We start from the raw sequence: 16,662 nt of genomic DNA, 5'->3' as shown, positions 1-16,662 counted from the left end.
CTGGTGTCAATGGGGTTTCAGAAGCAGGGCCGTGTGTGGCAGTCTTCCTGCTCCCAGAGACTCACCCTGCATACCGTTACCTAAAAGGTCTCCCATGTCACCAAGAAAGAAAGAAGTACCTGCTTGTGGGTTTTGTTTGTTTTTATTTTTTATTTTTTAGTAAGAACACATGATATTGAAGCAGTTTTCTGTCTAGGTAAATCTTATTTATTAGGTTGATATTTTGGGGTCTGTTTTAATCCAATATAAGATTCAGTTTCCTTATTTATAAAACAGGCATAGAAAGAACACTGAGTAAAACTTACAAGATGTTAGAACAAACACAAGATAATTCATATAAAAATATTTTATCACTTGGCAAGGACTATCCAAAGTAAGTTTGTGGTTTTTATGAATTTGTGTTTGTCAAATGTTCGAGTAAAGTAACTGCCAGCGAGTTCTTTCAGTCCTCTCTTGAAAATCATAAATTAGAAATGACACTGACAGAATGATTTGTTTAAATCTTGAGCCCAGCGAAGGGTACCACGGACCTTTCTTTTATTCTCCTTTACCCTTTGGGGACAGATCCTTGGCTCTGCGTGCCTGACGCTGGCTGCCCTGAGCACCCACCTATGTATTATGTTTGCCTTTAAGTCTGATAAATGCAGGATTCTTCCTACTTTCCAGTCATGATATGTTCTCAAAGCTGTCAGCGTGGACAGGTCACATGCACCTCCACACCTGGGCAACTAAACCCCGGATGCCCTAGGAGAGAGGATCTGTACTCCAGCGTGGGGCAGACAGGGAGAGCAGGAGCACGGTGGGGCAGGCTTCAAGGCAGTGGTGACAGACGGCCCCTCACACAGCCACCTGGACCCCCACAAACACCTGACCTCATACCGCTGTCTAACCCCCTCCCCTAAGGCTGGGCTGACCTCTGGGCTTGCTTCTCAGGCGTAGGACACAAAATGAGAATGTCACTCCCATGCAGGGCTCTTGGTAAATGCCAGGGGACTTCCATCCTCACAAGACCTGTGCTGTCTCTGGCTTTGATGACAGAGGCAGCGATGTGGGAGAGGCCACCTGTCAAGGAATTGAGGTAGTCAACAATCTCTGAGTTATGAAACCTACCAGCAATCAAAGGTCCTGGAGTGGCTTTTTCTGATGATACTCCAGTCCTGGTGACCCCCACCACCAGTTACAGCCACAGAAGAGACCCTCCATTAGCGAGCTGGCCATAGAAGCAGTGTGAAAATCAGCATTGTGTTCTTTTAAAAGACTAATTGCACAGTAATTTCTTATGCAGCTATAAACAATATAGAAAGCAAAAACAAAAACTTAAGAATTAATATGTGTAAAATTTGAAGACAATGTCTTAATTTTTTTTAATTTTGTGGCAGAACCAGGGATTGAACTCAGGCCCTTGCTCTTGCCAGGCAAGCACTTATTCTACTGAGCTATCTTCCCGGCCCCACAATGTCTTATTTAAGAAAATATTATTGGGCCTGGGGAGATAGCTCAGTAGATTAAGTGTTTCCCTGGCAAGTGCAGGGTCCTGAGTTCAATCCCCGGTACTGCAAAAAAAAAGAAAGAAAGAAAAAAGAAAGAAAGAAAAAGAAAGAAAGAAAGAAAGAAAGAAAGAAAGAAAGAAAGAAAGAAAAAAAGAAAGAAAGAAAGAGAAAGAAAGAAAGAAAGAAAGAAAGAAAGAAAGAAAGCAAGAAAGAAAGAAAGAGAAAGAAAGAAAGAAAGAAAGAAAATATCTTCCTTAACTTCAAAATTGTATGGGCTGATTATATATTTTTTCTTTTTTTGTAACAGTTTTGCAAATGTTAGTTGAGGTTTATTTTTTGAGACCAAAGACTGAACTCAGGGCTTCCAACTTGCTAGGCAAGTGTTCTACTGCTGAGCTAAATCCCCAGATGCAAAGAGAAAAAAAACTGCTTTGTACCGGGAATCGAACTCAGGACCTTGAGCTTGTTACACAGGTTCTTGTGCCACTGAGCTATCTTCCTTGGCTCCTACAGGTTTATTCTGTTCCAGTGCATACTTCTACATATGCACCTACAAAATTATACCAGAAATTTACTTTAAATTATTTCCAATTCCAGGGTATGGATTTCTTGATCAAATTTATCAGCACATGGAGCATGAGCTAGGTAGCTCCTAAACGGATTCCCCTACTCAAGTCTCCTATTTCTGCCAAGGAAAACACGGTTTTGAACTCATTTTAGAGGCAGCCTGTTATTTCACAGCTGAGATTAAAGGGAGTGGGGAGGGGGAGGGGGGCTGAGTAACAGCAAGAGCCCCACCTTGCGACGGGACTCCTGCCCCCTCTCCCCTATGTGCTCTCTTCTTTCTGTCTGTGAACCGCCACGTGTCGCCCGTTTTGTGGGACCAGGCTTGGGTGCTGCCTCCCACCCGCTGCTCCTCCCAGCCCGACTCTTTCCCTTCGTAGCTCCTCACTGCCCCGCCACCCACGTGGCTGGTGAGTCCTTCAATGCGCCGAAGCCAGCCAGCCTCGCTCGCACTCTGAGCCCCCTCCAGTGGCCCTAAAGCCAACCTTCTGCTTTCTAGTTCACCCCAAACCACTCTGCCTGCCTCCACACCCTGCCAAGTTTGCACATCAGTCTTACCCTCCTTCCCCAGCACACAGCCTCCGCTTCTGTTGTCCCTTACAATGACATGCTTCTGTCCCCACGCCATGTTTTCAAAAAATTACTCAAGCTCTCCACCCGCCTAAGGCTTTTCTTCTTCTTTTTCTCATTACTTTAAGAACAACTCCAAGCTAGGAGTGGGGAGGACACCTATTACCATAGCAACTCAAGAGGCTGAAGCAGGAGGATCAAAATTTAGAGCCACTGCCTGAATTTTAGCAAGCCCCTGTCACACAAGGAAAGGGAGGAACTGTTCAGTGTCTTCTTGAGAAGCAGTTATTCATTCTTTTACTACAGAGATTCTTTCTGAATTTCTGATCTGATTTCCGCTCTACGTTTCTGCATTTGATTCTTTACTTCAGACACTATTAATTCAGAGATTTCTTTTTTTTTATTCCAGAGGTTATTTCTAATCTGAGTTTCTCTAGACCTTTCTGCAGTAGTTTCTTTACTTCAGATGCTATTGATTCAGACATTTCAGCTGTGTGATTCCCAATTTCTTCTGTGCTAGTGTCCTCTGCACTTGTTCTGGGTGGACTCAGGGCCTGAGATGCATTTTGCTCCTTCTCTTTGTCATTTTGTATAAGGCCTTTTTTGTTTGTTTATTTATTTATTTTTGCAGAACTGGGGATTGAACTAAAGCCCTTGAGCTTGCCAGGGAAGCGCTTATTCTACTAAGCCATTTTCCCACCCCTCTCTTTGTCATTTTGTATAGCACTGTCCTCTGACCTTTGGTGTAGAGCTTTGCTGCAGTTATAACCTTAGCAACTACTGAAATTTGGGTGCAGATCTAAGGAAATTAAAGTTCATCCAGTTGGGCCTGGCTTGGGCCTGGCTACTGTGCTCAGCTCCTTCCTGCTGTAGCCGTTGGGAGTGAACCTGTTGTGCCCCTCTGGCAAGATGTTTTGCTCCTGGATGAACTGGGTGGTTCTGGCCCCTAGTCTCTCTGCAGGGACTTCAGTTGCATAGTTTCACCCCAGGCTTGTATGCCAGGCCTGGGCTGGGTCTGGAGGGCTCCAGGGTGTGCAGGAGAGTGTGGATGCTCTCCCACACACTCTCCGGGCCTGGGCTTGGGCTGGGTCTGGAGGGGTCTTGAGAGCACTGTGGAAGTTCTCACTCATACAGTGGACTTGGGCTGGCTCCAGAGGGATGCAGGGGTCCTAGGAGCACAGCAGAAGGTCTCACTCACGTGGCAAGCCTGGGCTTGGTCCTGGGAGGTTCAGCAGGCTCAGGGGAGCATGGAAGCTCTCCCACACACTCGCCGGGCCTGGGCTTGGGCTGGGTCTCAGGAGGAACTGTTGTGGCTGTGGCTCAGTGGTAGAACTGCCAAGAGTTTGAGCCTCAGTACCTCAAAACAAACAAACAAACAAATAAACAAGCCACGTTTTTCTTCTTTGCACAATGGTTTGCAAGCATAGCACACCTCCCTTCCCCAGTCCAGCCTGCCCTCTCACTTCAGCAGGCTGCTTCCAATGCAGCTCTGTCCTCTGCGGCAGCCAAGGGCCCGAATCACGTCTGTGCATGAGTCTACAAATATGTGAATAAATAAATGAGATTCTACTTGTTCTACGAAGTTCTCCCCCACAATATCCCTTTTCCCCCCAAATATAGTAAACAATTTGTCAGTTTAGAACTTAATGAGGTTTCCCTTACTTCAGGTATTGTTTTTCTACCCCCAGGATGGTTGAGTTTGTGTACACCCAACACTCTTCCTTTCTCCCTTATTGCAGATGTATAAAGGCCACCCTGTCCCACCTAACTGGTCCTCCAGGCCCCAGGCATGGACCCCATCCTTTAGCTGTAGAGATGATCCATGCAAGTTAGGGGACTTTCCCAACATTGATCCAACTTTCTCAAGCTTTTCATTCAATTTCACAGGCTGTCCTTCAAAAGTAATGTTTCCCAGCCATGCATGGTGGTATATACCTGCAATCCTAATACTGAGGCAAGTGGATCTCACGTCCAGCCTAGGCCACTTAGGAACTTGGTGCGATCCTGTCTTAAAAAATAAATAAAAAGGGGATGGGGATGCTCAGTGCAAGGACCCTTGGTTCAATTCCTAGTATTGCAAACAACAAAAACCAAACAAAACCCTCCCATTTTGCTTACATGTTTGAGTCAGAATTCTGTCACATGTGACATGAAAATTTTGTTATCCTTTACTCTCCTTATATTTTTCAATTGCAGGCCAATAATGCACTTGGTTAAATATACATTTCCAGATCCTAAACTAGAGGTAACTCAGTAAATGCCTTTTCTTCTCATCATACATATCACAAATGACCTTGTGGAAAAGCAGAGCTAATGCCTATTTGCATAATCTACAGGAGAAACTGAAAATAACAGTGTCAGTAATGATGGAGGGAAGGGATATATATATATATAATATTTTTATATATATATATAATATTTATATATATATATATATAGTATTTGGAGAGTTTCATGTTTCTATTTTCCAGGTGGAAGAATCTGAATTCAAAAGGAGTAAACCAAGGATCTAATTTTAGTGTGGGACCACTGCAGCTTTCTGAGTTCCACTGTCATAATGGAGCCAAGTGGCTTCTGATTCAGCTTTTGTGTATCCAGGCTGCTATTTGCCACCATAGTTTTATTTCTACATCCATATAGACAGGCTTGTTTGAGGATTGGTTGTTGAGACATGTATATAAGTGACTTCGCGCAGGACCCTGGGCATCAGAATGTAAGGCAAAAGCTTCTGTGCTCAGGTGAGTATGGTGGGGGTCAATGGGGGGGTAACAAGTCTAGGCTGTCACTCTCCCTGCGTTGGGCCTGGTGGAGGAAGGGAGGAGGCACGATGCCTGCTTCCTGTTCGCATGGCTAATTTTGCCCATGGGATGTCTGCTTCTGTGCTTTGAGGGTGCAGGACCTGGCCTTGCTAGAAGCTGATGCTGAAGATTCCACAGTGTGAGCCACGAGAAGCAGTCAGTGCTCTCCTCTTGCATGTGGCCTGCAGCCTGAACAGTAGCCAAGTGAGCTGCTGGAAGAGTGTGCCCACGGGGAGCTCTCGGGGCATCTCACCCTTCAGTGAAATGTCAGGGCTCGTCAAGTGAGGTAGTGCCAGGTCGTGTGCATTTTCGATGTGATGGATGACAAACAGCTGCTGCAGCTGGACCAGCCAGCTCAGCAGGTGGAGCACCGTGATGACATTATCCCACCAGAAAGGCAGCCACCAGCTCCCTCCTGCTGAGAAAAGGACTTTTCTCTGCTTCCTGCATGAACATGGTGGTACCTGGCCAACTTGGTCATGAGCAGAAAAGCATGGGAGCCTTCTACCCTTGGGCCAGAAGAGTGATTCTGCCTAGTTTAAGACCTGCACTGGACAATGTCCCATAGGTGGTAGCTTCCTTCTTCCCATAAGTGCTTGGACTTGTGCTTGTCTATCTGTAACTCTAATACTTTGTAGTCCAAACCGGCCTTAAATTCATGGTACTCTTCCCATCTTAGTCTTGTGAGTGCTGCAATTACAAGTATGTGTCACTATACCTGGCTGACATAAATGTTGTATTAAAAAACACATACCAAGATTGCTTTAGTTGACCAATATGGATATTCACCTTGATATTGAAAACACTTGAAATCATATTAGGAAATCCTCTTGAACTCCTAAAAAACCCTCAGCCTATAAGCCTGAGTGTTATTATCATTACTCTCATTTTTTTTTAATAGCAAACAAACAATCCACACATAGTGTTGATTGTATGTGTTAGAGTTTGGATCTAGAGTGCCACCAGAGGCACATAGGCTCAGTTTTTTAGGAACTTGGCTCTTGAGAGTGAATCCTTAATACGTTGATTCCTTTCAAATTCTGATAATGATCTGAAGGCTTCCTAACTTCTTTTATCCTATTAAAACTTTAGCACTACTTGTGTGTGCACCTCTGTCTGGGCTGGGCTTTTCAGGTGTGGACTTCTGCAGACTGTGGACATGGCCTGCCAGTTAGATTCTGGCTGTGGAAACATGTAGAGACCATCTCATGATCTTGATAAAGGGACATGGAACAACTATGCCAACAAGCTGGGTGACCCCATCAGACACTGCTACCATAAAGATAACAATTCCCCAACTAGACATTTAATTTCCCAAAGCAACTCTACACAACTAAAATTGAATGTTGGCCAAGTAACGTGTTACCAGCTTTTTCCTTAATGTGGAATCATTTGTAGTATTTTTTAAAACTACGTCAATGAGTACGATTCCTTAGACTAAAAGAAAAAAAAAAAAAAAAAAAAAAAAAAAAAACAGGAGTTAAAAGTTCCAGCTGTCTGAACATTTTCTACTTTAAAAAAAATAAAATGAGTTAGACAGGAACATCATGGTACATGACTCACAGTAAACAAACACCAAACATATGTTATCTTAATTGTGTTGTAAGTCGGGAAATTGTATGACTCTAAAAAAGAACTATCCAGAAAGGAAAAATGAAGGATATTTAAAGGACAAATGGGAAAGTTTTGTTTTTTAAGTTGTCAGTTTGTGCAACTTCAAATGGCCACGTGAATGGGGATCAGCCAGAATATAGATGTGAGTGCTGGGTGTTAGAGATCTCCAGATCTACTTCAGATTCACTTTGCTAGCTTTTAGCTTATGAAGGTGTCTACTTAGGAAAGGTTTTTATTTAAGCACTGGGGATTAAACTCAGAGCCTTCACAGTGAGCTACATGCCCAGCTCTCTTTCTGTTGTTGTTTAATTTTGTTATTAGTACATGTTTGTAGTACACAATGATTACATTTATCAATGTGGCATTGGTTCATGCACATAACACATCTTATAAATACTTCTTTTAAAAAAATTTTTATTTTATTTATGTGTGTGTGTGTGTGTGTGTGTGTGTCCAGCTCAGCCCACCAGGGGGCGGGGCTGGCTGGCATGTGGTGCTGGGGGATTGACCCTCAGTCCCTGTGCTTTGCTTAGCTTAGCTTGTTCTAAGTAGGTGCTTTAGACCACTGAGCCATCTCACCAGCCCCACATAACACATCTTAATTCCTTTTCTGTCCCCATACCTCCCATCCATCCTTTCTCCTTCCAACTTTTGGCTTTTTATGATTTTATGTTGAGACAAGGTCTCATTAAGTCACTAAGTTGCCGTAGCTCAGATCAAACTTGCCTTTGGCCTGCCACAACCTTCCAAAGTGCCAGGATTGGAGTTCTGTCCTGCACCTTCCATCTGCTTCCATTGTTTGCTTCAGTAGCTTGTCAGGTCCCCAGAAGCCAGCATGGTGCAGCAGATTGAAAGCTAAGAGGGCTTCCAGGAAGCCCTGGCTGCTGCAGGATTTCTCAGCCACATGGTGTGGACCTTGCAAAATGATCAGGCCTTTCTTTCATTCTCTGTCTGAAAAATATTCCAACGTATTGTTCCTTGAAGTAGATGTGGATGACTGTCAGGACACTGCTGCGACTGTGAAGTCAAGTGCTGCCAACCTTCCAGTTTTTTAAAAAGGGGGAGAAGGTGAGTGAGTTTTCTGGCACTAACAAGGAGAAGCTTGAAGCTACCATTAATGAGTTAGTCCAACTGTGTTTTCTGAAGAATATAACTATCAGCTGTTTAAGACTTCTAATTTTTTTTTAATTTACAAAAAAAAGGTATGGAAACTATGTACCCAACTGCCATCTGATTATAAATGACAATAAAATATTAATTCTACCCTTAAAAAACCAACCAAACAAAGAAACAACAAAAAAGTGCCAGGATTATGGGTATGTACCACCATCCCTGGCTGACTTTTTTTTTTTGCAATCATATTTTGAATAATCAAAATCAAAACACATTGCTCCTATAATAACAACATCTATAAACTCTACTGAGTGTGGTGTAGTATGCTTGCATGCTATTAAATGACCTTACACACAATGTGTCATATTGTCATCCTTAGGAGTTCTTGATGAATTAAATACAGTCATGCACTGAATCCTGACATTTCATCCAATGATGCACCACAAGTGTGATGGAGAGCCATAAGATTATACTAAAGTGAAGCTAGAGAGATAGATTGGCAGTCTAAGCACCAGCCAAGCAAGTGTAAGAACCTGGGTTCGACCCCGGGCACTGCATGCCATGCAGGCCCCACAATCCCAGGCACACTGTGCCAGCCCTGAAACCAGATGTGGTGGTACATGCCTATAATCCCAGTGCTGGGAAGGCTGAGACAGGAGAGTCACTATGAGTCTGAGCTGCATGGCAAGACCCTGTACCAAATAAATAAATAAATAAATAAATAAATAAATAAATTTTTTAAATTAAAAAAAGATTAAACTAAAGCTTAAATGTTCCTATCGCCTAATGGTGTTCCAGCCTTCATAACATCATGACACAATGTGTTACTCATGTTTGTGGTAATGTGGATATAAACCAGTGATGATGAAACTTTTAGGGACTGAGTCCCCAGATTGTATCCTAAAATCTACTTATTTATTGCAAAGTTCCAACACTGTAATGAAAACTAAATGCTTAGCTTCTGGGGTGATGCCAGGCCAATGGGCTTGTGTGCTGACAGAGGGGCTCTGCATGGGTGCTGTGGCACGCGTGCCACGGGTTCGTCACCACTTGTGTAGACCAACAATGATACTGATCATTTTTTTTTTCATTTTACAAAGAACTTTAAAATTGAAAAACACTTCCAGAAGTCCACATCAGATTCAAGGCCATGGCTGCAGTTCTACAGGGAAATGGGGAGCCAGATTTCACAGGACAGCAGGTAATCTAGTCACATGTGCTTGCAGCAGGAGACGTGACGTGGGTCTCAATAGAGGCTGGTCTTTTTCATGATGTGCAGGAACTCCTGCACCTTGACCCCTCCTTCTCCCTCTCTGTCAGCTTCAGCAGGCAACTCCTGAAGCCCCTCATCGGTCAGGTTCTTGCCCAGCCCCTTGGCCACGCGCTTCAGATTTCTGAATGACATTGTTCCAGTTTCATCATCATCGAAGAGCTTGAAAGCTTTCAGGATTTTTTCCTCAGTGTCTTTCTCAGGCATTTTCTGAGTCACCACAGTCAGAAAGTCACTGATGCTCACTTTTCCTGTCCCCTCCTTATCAGTTTTGCTTAGCATTCTCTTGATTTCTTTTCTTGGGCTCAAAGCCCAGCGCTCTCAGTGCAACCTTTAGTTCCTTTTCATCAGTGGTCCCAGTCCCATCTGTATCAAAGAGATCCAAAGCTTCCCTGGTTTCCTGTTTCTGCTCTTCAGTCAGCTCTGGCTTAGGACTCATCCTTTTTCTCGGGGCTCTTGACGCCATGTTTCCTTTTTTAAAATTGGAGGCCGTTGCAGCCGGACTCCGGGGCCGTTGTTAAGGTAACAGTGTACACACTGACTTGGCCAATACCTATCATTTAAAAGCCCAACACATACAATTAGGGATAGTCCACAGTAAATTTACAATCACCAAGTACTGACCATGTCACTAGTTTACTATACTATACTTTTGATTGTTAATAGCATGTACTTCTACTTATAAACAACAACAACAACAAAGCATGCTGTAAAACAGTGTGCTGTGGTACACCAGCAGCAGCCTCATGCAGTTCAGGTTTCCCAGGCCTCAAGAGGTTGTGTCCGCTGAATGACCCAGGTGTGTGAATGCGTACAACAATGTTTGCACAGTGAGGGCATCACCTAGTGACAGGGATGTCCTCCTCATTAAGTGATGCATGACTGTCAGTGGAGTTTAGTGAGTGATGATTCATTTCCTGTGTACATGTGAGTGGTTTGGGGATACCCAGAGAGATGGGATCCCCACTTCTGGATGTGCCTGGCAGTAGTCTGAGGAAGAGATAAAGAGATCATTTGTATCAGTAGATTGAGGAAAGTGGAGGCATCTGGGGTAGTGAGGATCGTGGAGCCCTGAAGAGCCCACATGCACATGAAGGCTGCACGCATGTGGGGAGGAAGGGGGTGCCCCTCTCTGTGTCAGCAGGGCACCGGTGCTCTCCCACCACACATGTGGCTTTCTGGGTCCTGGACTTTGAAGTTTGGACGGGAACAACATCAGCAGCTTCCCTAGGCCTCCAGTTTGCAGAAACTGTGAGACGTGTAGGGACAGCCACCCTGCAGGTAACCTGAGGAAATCTTCCAAGAGACAAATCCTGTGGCTAACACAGAATGGGGAAGACCCTCACCAACATGGAAAATTCATAGAATTAGTGTTTTTATCAATACATATTTATATATAAGTTATATCTCCAAAAGAATATAAGTGGTTTATAATATTCGTTTAAAGATCAAAAGTAAAGAAAAGCAAAAGAAAGCATGGAGTCTGTAATTGCCTGCAGATGCAAGGAGCTTTCTGAAACAAAAGTCTTTACTGCCTCATCAGTTCCAGCAGAGAATGATGTCATACCTAGGCAAAGCATTGACCTAGTATCCTTGCTCCGGAAGCCTGTTCCTCCAGGTCAAGTGTCAGAAGTTGGCTCCTTTGAAACTTCCCAACAGCAGAGCTTTGGCCAAGCCCTTGTCTTCACAAATTCTCAACACAACAGTCCAATGGCACCAGGGCCTGTCAGCTCCTCTGCTGCCACCTGTTCTCCTCAACACCTGTCATCTGTCCTTGGCTCAGGATTTGGAGAGATTACAACATCAAAATTGACAGATATCACCAGCTCCCAAGTTTTGGACCTGAAAGCTCCAAGTTTGGGCCAGTTCACCACCACCCAATGTTCACAGCAGAATAGTACAAGTTCCTCAACAACTACTACTTGGGATCACAAGCCCTCAGTGTCCCAGCCCTCAGTCCTCAGTCACTTTGGGCCAGCCAAATAGTTCAGCCATGCCAGCCCCACCCCTGGGGTGCACAGAGACAGCAATTAAGACTGGATGTGGTGGCTCTTGCCTGTAATGCCAGCTCTTGGGAAGCTATAAAACAGGCTACCAGTCTGATCTAGTAGTGAGACCCTGAACATCCTGTAGACCCTTTCCTAAAAAATACAAAAAAAAAAATCATTTACCCTTTTCAAAGATTAGTACATATCTGCAGTACATAATAATTACATTCCTTGTGAACAGTTAGTGTATGTACATCTCAATTGTTTTTTCACCTTCCCCACCCCCCCAAATTTTGAATACTAAAGTGGTTCTCATCCGGAGATGTTTCAGTTGTTAGAATCAGTCTTTGTGTTGTATAACACCTGCATTTATTTGTTGTTGGTAGCAGCAGTTGTAGTATATGCTTGACAGAGATGTGCAGACGAATGCAAGTGGGTGAATACAACTTAAGTTCCTAGACAGAATTTTCTGAGCTCAATTAGAGTAAAGTTGTGGTAGAAGATAGAATGTTGACATTTTAAATAATGCCCTCCATTGGGACTCAGTGATAGAGTGTTTGCCTAGCATGTACAAACCCCTTGGCTTTATTCCCAGTACTGCAAAACAAAATAAAAGTGAAACAAAAAAATTAAAAAATAAAAAAATAAAGATCAAAAGTACATAAATTAAGAGTACCAGCCATGGTGGTGTGCATCTGTAATCACAGTCATTTAGGAGGCGGAGGCAGGAGTAGCACAAGTTGACAAGTTCAAGTTCAGTTTGTCAGTTTAATGAGACCTTGTTTCAAAATAAAATTTAGAAAAGAAATATAAACATTACATACTACAAACATACACTAATAAAAGAAATAAAAGTAAAAAGGGGGGCTAGAGATGTAGCTCAGTGGTGAAGTGCTGGCCTAGGGTGCTTTGGGTTCAGTCCCCATTTCCAAAATAACCCCCAAAACCAAATTAATAAGTACAGCCAATTTCCTCTGGGCGTGGTGGCACACTCCTGTAATCCCAGCACTCAGGAGGCTGAGGCAGGAGGACTGCAGCAAGTTAAAGGCCAGACTGAGCTATATTATGAGTTCAGGGGCAACCTAAGCTATACAGTGAGACTCTGCCTCAAAAAACAGTCAAACAACAACAACAAATATATATATATATATATATATATATATATATATATATATATATATATATATATATATATAAATTTTTATTAAATATAATGTTTCAATTATGGCTGACACTGAAATGTAAAAGTTTAAACAAAAGTCTTCCAACTATCATAAAAATCATTGTAATAATCTTAAAAATAAGACTGAGGTATCATTCATTGTTTCCCTAATGCCTAGTACAGTGTTTAGAATAGAGTAAGCACTCAGTAAGTATTTCTGAGCAGTGGGTGGCTGCACATCCTCCAGTGTGAGGGTGCAGGGAGGGAAAGCAGGCAGGCTTCTGCAGTAGCTCACCCTCCTATCACCCAGAAAATGTGGCTGAACTCAGCAGAGAATCCAGAAACCAATGGCTTTCTAGGCCACATTGAATGTAACTTGTGTAAAACTCGTCAGACTCCTGCTGTTCACAAGTTAGTAAAGATAAGGCAAGTCTTCGCAAGACCCGGTAATTTATGCTTTCACGTTCCTGGTTCTAAGAGATTCTGAAATTGATTTTATGTCACTGGAAGTGTGCCCTTTCAGCATGGATGACTCACAAGTCCTCGCCTCCCTTGTCACACGTAGAGGTGTTGGGTGCAGCCTGCCAGGACACTTACATATCGGGGTTGTAGAACACAGCTTCTGCCAGACTGTGGTTCAAGGAGTCTCTGATAACTTGGTGTTGCCCATCTTGTAACATGACCTAAATGAACATAGAGGAGAACGAGGGTGCTGTGGCAATTTCTGGAAAAGTAAGGGATATGCTTTATATTTGGATCAAGGACAACAGGCCTGGTCGGGCTGGATTTTCTGCCTCTGTGTGTGGCATTGTGACAGAAGCAGAAACCTGGGGTGACAGTGGTGCCTCTGTGCAGAAACCCTAAGGGATATGATCCTATGCTGACAAGAAGTAGAAGATATAGAGGTGAACAGTTACACTGTGCAGAGAGGGCAGATGGGAAGGTGGTGCCATTTCATCAGTATTATGTGCAGAACGTGGTCTTTGGACAACTTTCAGGAAAGGGCTAGGGGGAGCACTTGCAGGAAGACATAATCGCCACTCACTGGCATAGCTCAGGAAAAGCGTCTGCAACCTCCTCATAAATGCCAGTCCCAGAAAGGCATTGGAAGCAGTCGGGTAAGAAGGTAGCAAAAGCTGCTAAGCACTAAGCCTGAGCGTGGAAACCACAGAGCCACCCACAGAACCTGGGCCAGGCGTTGTGGAGACACCGTCCCGGGGACAGCCAAACATCCTTGGACTGGAGCTGCTCGCCCTGCCCAAGACTGATGCTCTGGAAGCTCCCATCTGAGCTAAGCTTTTCCCCAGCCTGTGAGGAGTGCTGGGTACGCAAAACCAGTTTGGACTGTGGCTGTGTGTCCCATGTGCAAAATCAAAGGTGGTGATGTCTCCTTTTTACAAAAACTCTCCTCTGTCTCACTGTAAGCATTATACCTACACCAGGTTCTTACTGTGATCTTCAGGGAGATAGACTGCTCATGAAGGGCCAGAACCAACAAATCGTGTCACCCTTATAAAGGGCCCAGACCCCCTGAAACCTCTCTGTGCAATAGACTTGGCCGTAGGATCAATGCCTAGGAAATTGCTAGCATGTAACACAATGATCCAAAAATATCTCTTTTCAGGGCCAGCCAGATAGTTCAATGGATTAAAGTGCCTGCAAGCAGGGGCAGGGGTTCGATCCCTGGGCCTGCTGTGCCAGCCCTGCCCCCAGGGGTACACTGAGATGACAATTGAGACTGGGCATGGTGGTGCACGCCTGTAATCTCAGCTCTTGGGAGGCTATAAACAGGCGGATCACTATGAGTCTGATCTAGTAGTGAGACCCTAAACACCCTGAAGACCCTTCCCTAAAATAAAATAAAAAATTTAAAACAAAAAAGAACCAAAAATATCTCTTTCCTATGAGTCTAGGTCACACACAGTTGGGCCAAGGGTCAAACTGTTTTTGTTTGGCAGCTACAGTATTTTTAAAACTGAAATGATTCTTTAACAGGGGAATTTATAGTAAGAACTTTAGTTTATAATGATTTTTTTTTCCTGCAAAATTCAGCAGAACTGCCTGTAGTGGGCCCATAGTCTTCCATGGTGGCAGTAGGTTGGAGCTGGGTGGCAGCTGCCTCTGCGGGGCAGGATTGCACTTTCCTGTTTGTCACAAGCCCCACAACTCCCCATTTGGTCACTGAAGGTGAGGCTGAGTGGAGCTGTCACTTAGCAGGATGCTCGTGGTGCTTTTCGTAGGGTAGAATAAAGTCTCAGTGGCTGCACCTGCAAAAAAATGCAAATAAATGAAAGTGGACTGTGACAGCCTCAAACCTCTCACCTGGTCCACTTCATCAACATGCCACCTGTCTTGTCCCCAAAATCTAAGATGTCCCATGTGATTTCCCATGCAATAATCGTTTACTTATTAGTAGCAGTTGCCTCTAGTTTCTCATTCCTCTGCCTCTTCTATTCCTATGTCTAATTGTCATTAAACCTATTTTGCTTACCAGTGAACACTCAGTGATTCCCAAAGACCTAATGGAGTGGACTGGTCAATTTCCTGTTGCCAGTACAAAATACCTGACACCTGGAATTTAAGTAAAGCGAGGTCTATTTTGGCTCATGGTTCAGAGTAGAGTTCATGGCTGGCTGGCTCCAAGGTAGAAACAGCAGGCAGAAGGGTGTGATGGGGGACTGCTGTGGTTAGACTCGTGACAGGCAGAAGGCAGAGTGAGAAGGGAAGAGCCAAGGCCAGGAATCAGCCATCCAGGCTGCACCCCCGCTAGTCACCTCTCCAAGCAGTCCCCACCTGGTAGTAGCACCTTCAGCCTTGGGCTCATCAATGGACTGATTAATCCTCAGGTGAATATGGCCCCTTTCATCCAATCACCTTCAAAAAGGCCCATCTCTGAATATAAGAGATTTGGGGTGGTAGCTTCTGGATCTAAGCCACAACAGGGGGGCATATTCTTTTCTCTAACTGATACATCTGGAGCTTGAGAGGAGGAAGAACATTTGTAGTATACGAAAGTCTGGTGCCTGCAGCTTAGCACAATGGAAAGTGATGTAGCTCAAGTCCTTTCAAGGTGCTGTGGGGAGCAGGAAAGAGAAATCCTGATGTCCAGAATGATTGAGTTCAGCACAATATTCATATTTACAATTTGCTAGTCACGGTTTTGAATGTTTTCATATCCTGAGGATCTCTTTATTGTTTGGGTTTAGCGTTGCGAAGCAATTTGCCTGGGGAATGAAACCTGAATTCATTTATGGCTGTACCAGGTTCTAAAATGTTTCTTCAGGGATGAATGGGGGATTAAGCATGTGTCACCTTTTGTTCTATTCATCATTCAAATTTTTATTTGAATACTTTTTAGTGGTTGTAGCAGCAGAAAGGTAGTGGCTGGAGAAAATCGCTATGGCAAATATTTGTTACTTGAATGAATGAGTGAACATGGGAGGTAACGACCGGAGGTTGACTCAGAGGTTGGCATCATGCTGAGCAGAGGATAGGGCTGGGAAGGCTTGTGGGTGTTGGCATGGCTCAGCAGACTGTGTAAACCCAGGGGCATCAGTTACCAGATAAAGCTGCAGAGTGAGCTGGGCAGGCAGGAAGGGCACAATGGGAAGGAGGGCAAAGCAGCAGACCGCTCTGGGATCGGCTGCCCGGGGTGTTTGGCAGTCTTGCTGTAGAGGAATCACACAGTAGTTGAGGCTGTATCTTGTCACAATCATCCCTACTGTCCAGAGAAGAAGGAATTGAAGGAAGGAGTTACCAGTCCCATTCATTTAAGGAGAAGGCCTCACCTGATTCTACAAATAGAAAACCACAAAGGTTTTCCTACTTTTGGCCCCACAAGTCAAGTTAGCATTGTGAACTTTTCATATTCTTCAGTGACCAAAGAAATGCAGCTTGAAAAGATACGAGGGTACTGTGTGAGCATATATTACCCTCAGCTGCCCGGCCTTGCCTGCTGGAACTCTCCGAAGGCTGAAGGACAGGGGGCATCTCTGTCTGTCTGTCTATCTGTCTGTCTGTCTGTCTGTCTGTCTGTCTCTCTCTCTCTCTCTCTCTCTCTCTCTCTCTCTCTCTCTCTCTCTCACACACACAC

The 16,662-nt window shown here is 44.1% G+C and overlaps 1 pseudogene; it reads right to left on the bottom strand.

The window, feature by feature from the left end:
• Positions 1 to 9,395: 9,395 nt before the first annotated feature.
• On the bottom strand, positions 9,396 to 16,285 carry LOC101575292 (annotated as a pseudogene).
• Between the last annotated feature and the right edge of the window lie 377 nt (positions 16,286 to 16,662).

Source organism: Octodon degus, unplaced genomic scaffold (genome assembly GCF_000260255.1).
Source record: "Octodon degus isolate 3935 unplaced genomic scaffold, OctDeg1.0 scaffold00256, whole genome shotgun sequence".
NCBI lineage: Eukaryota > Metazoa > Chordata > Mammalia > Rodentia > Octodontidae > Octodon > Octodon degus.
This window is presented reverse-complemented; position numbering and strand designations above follow the sequence as displayed.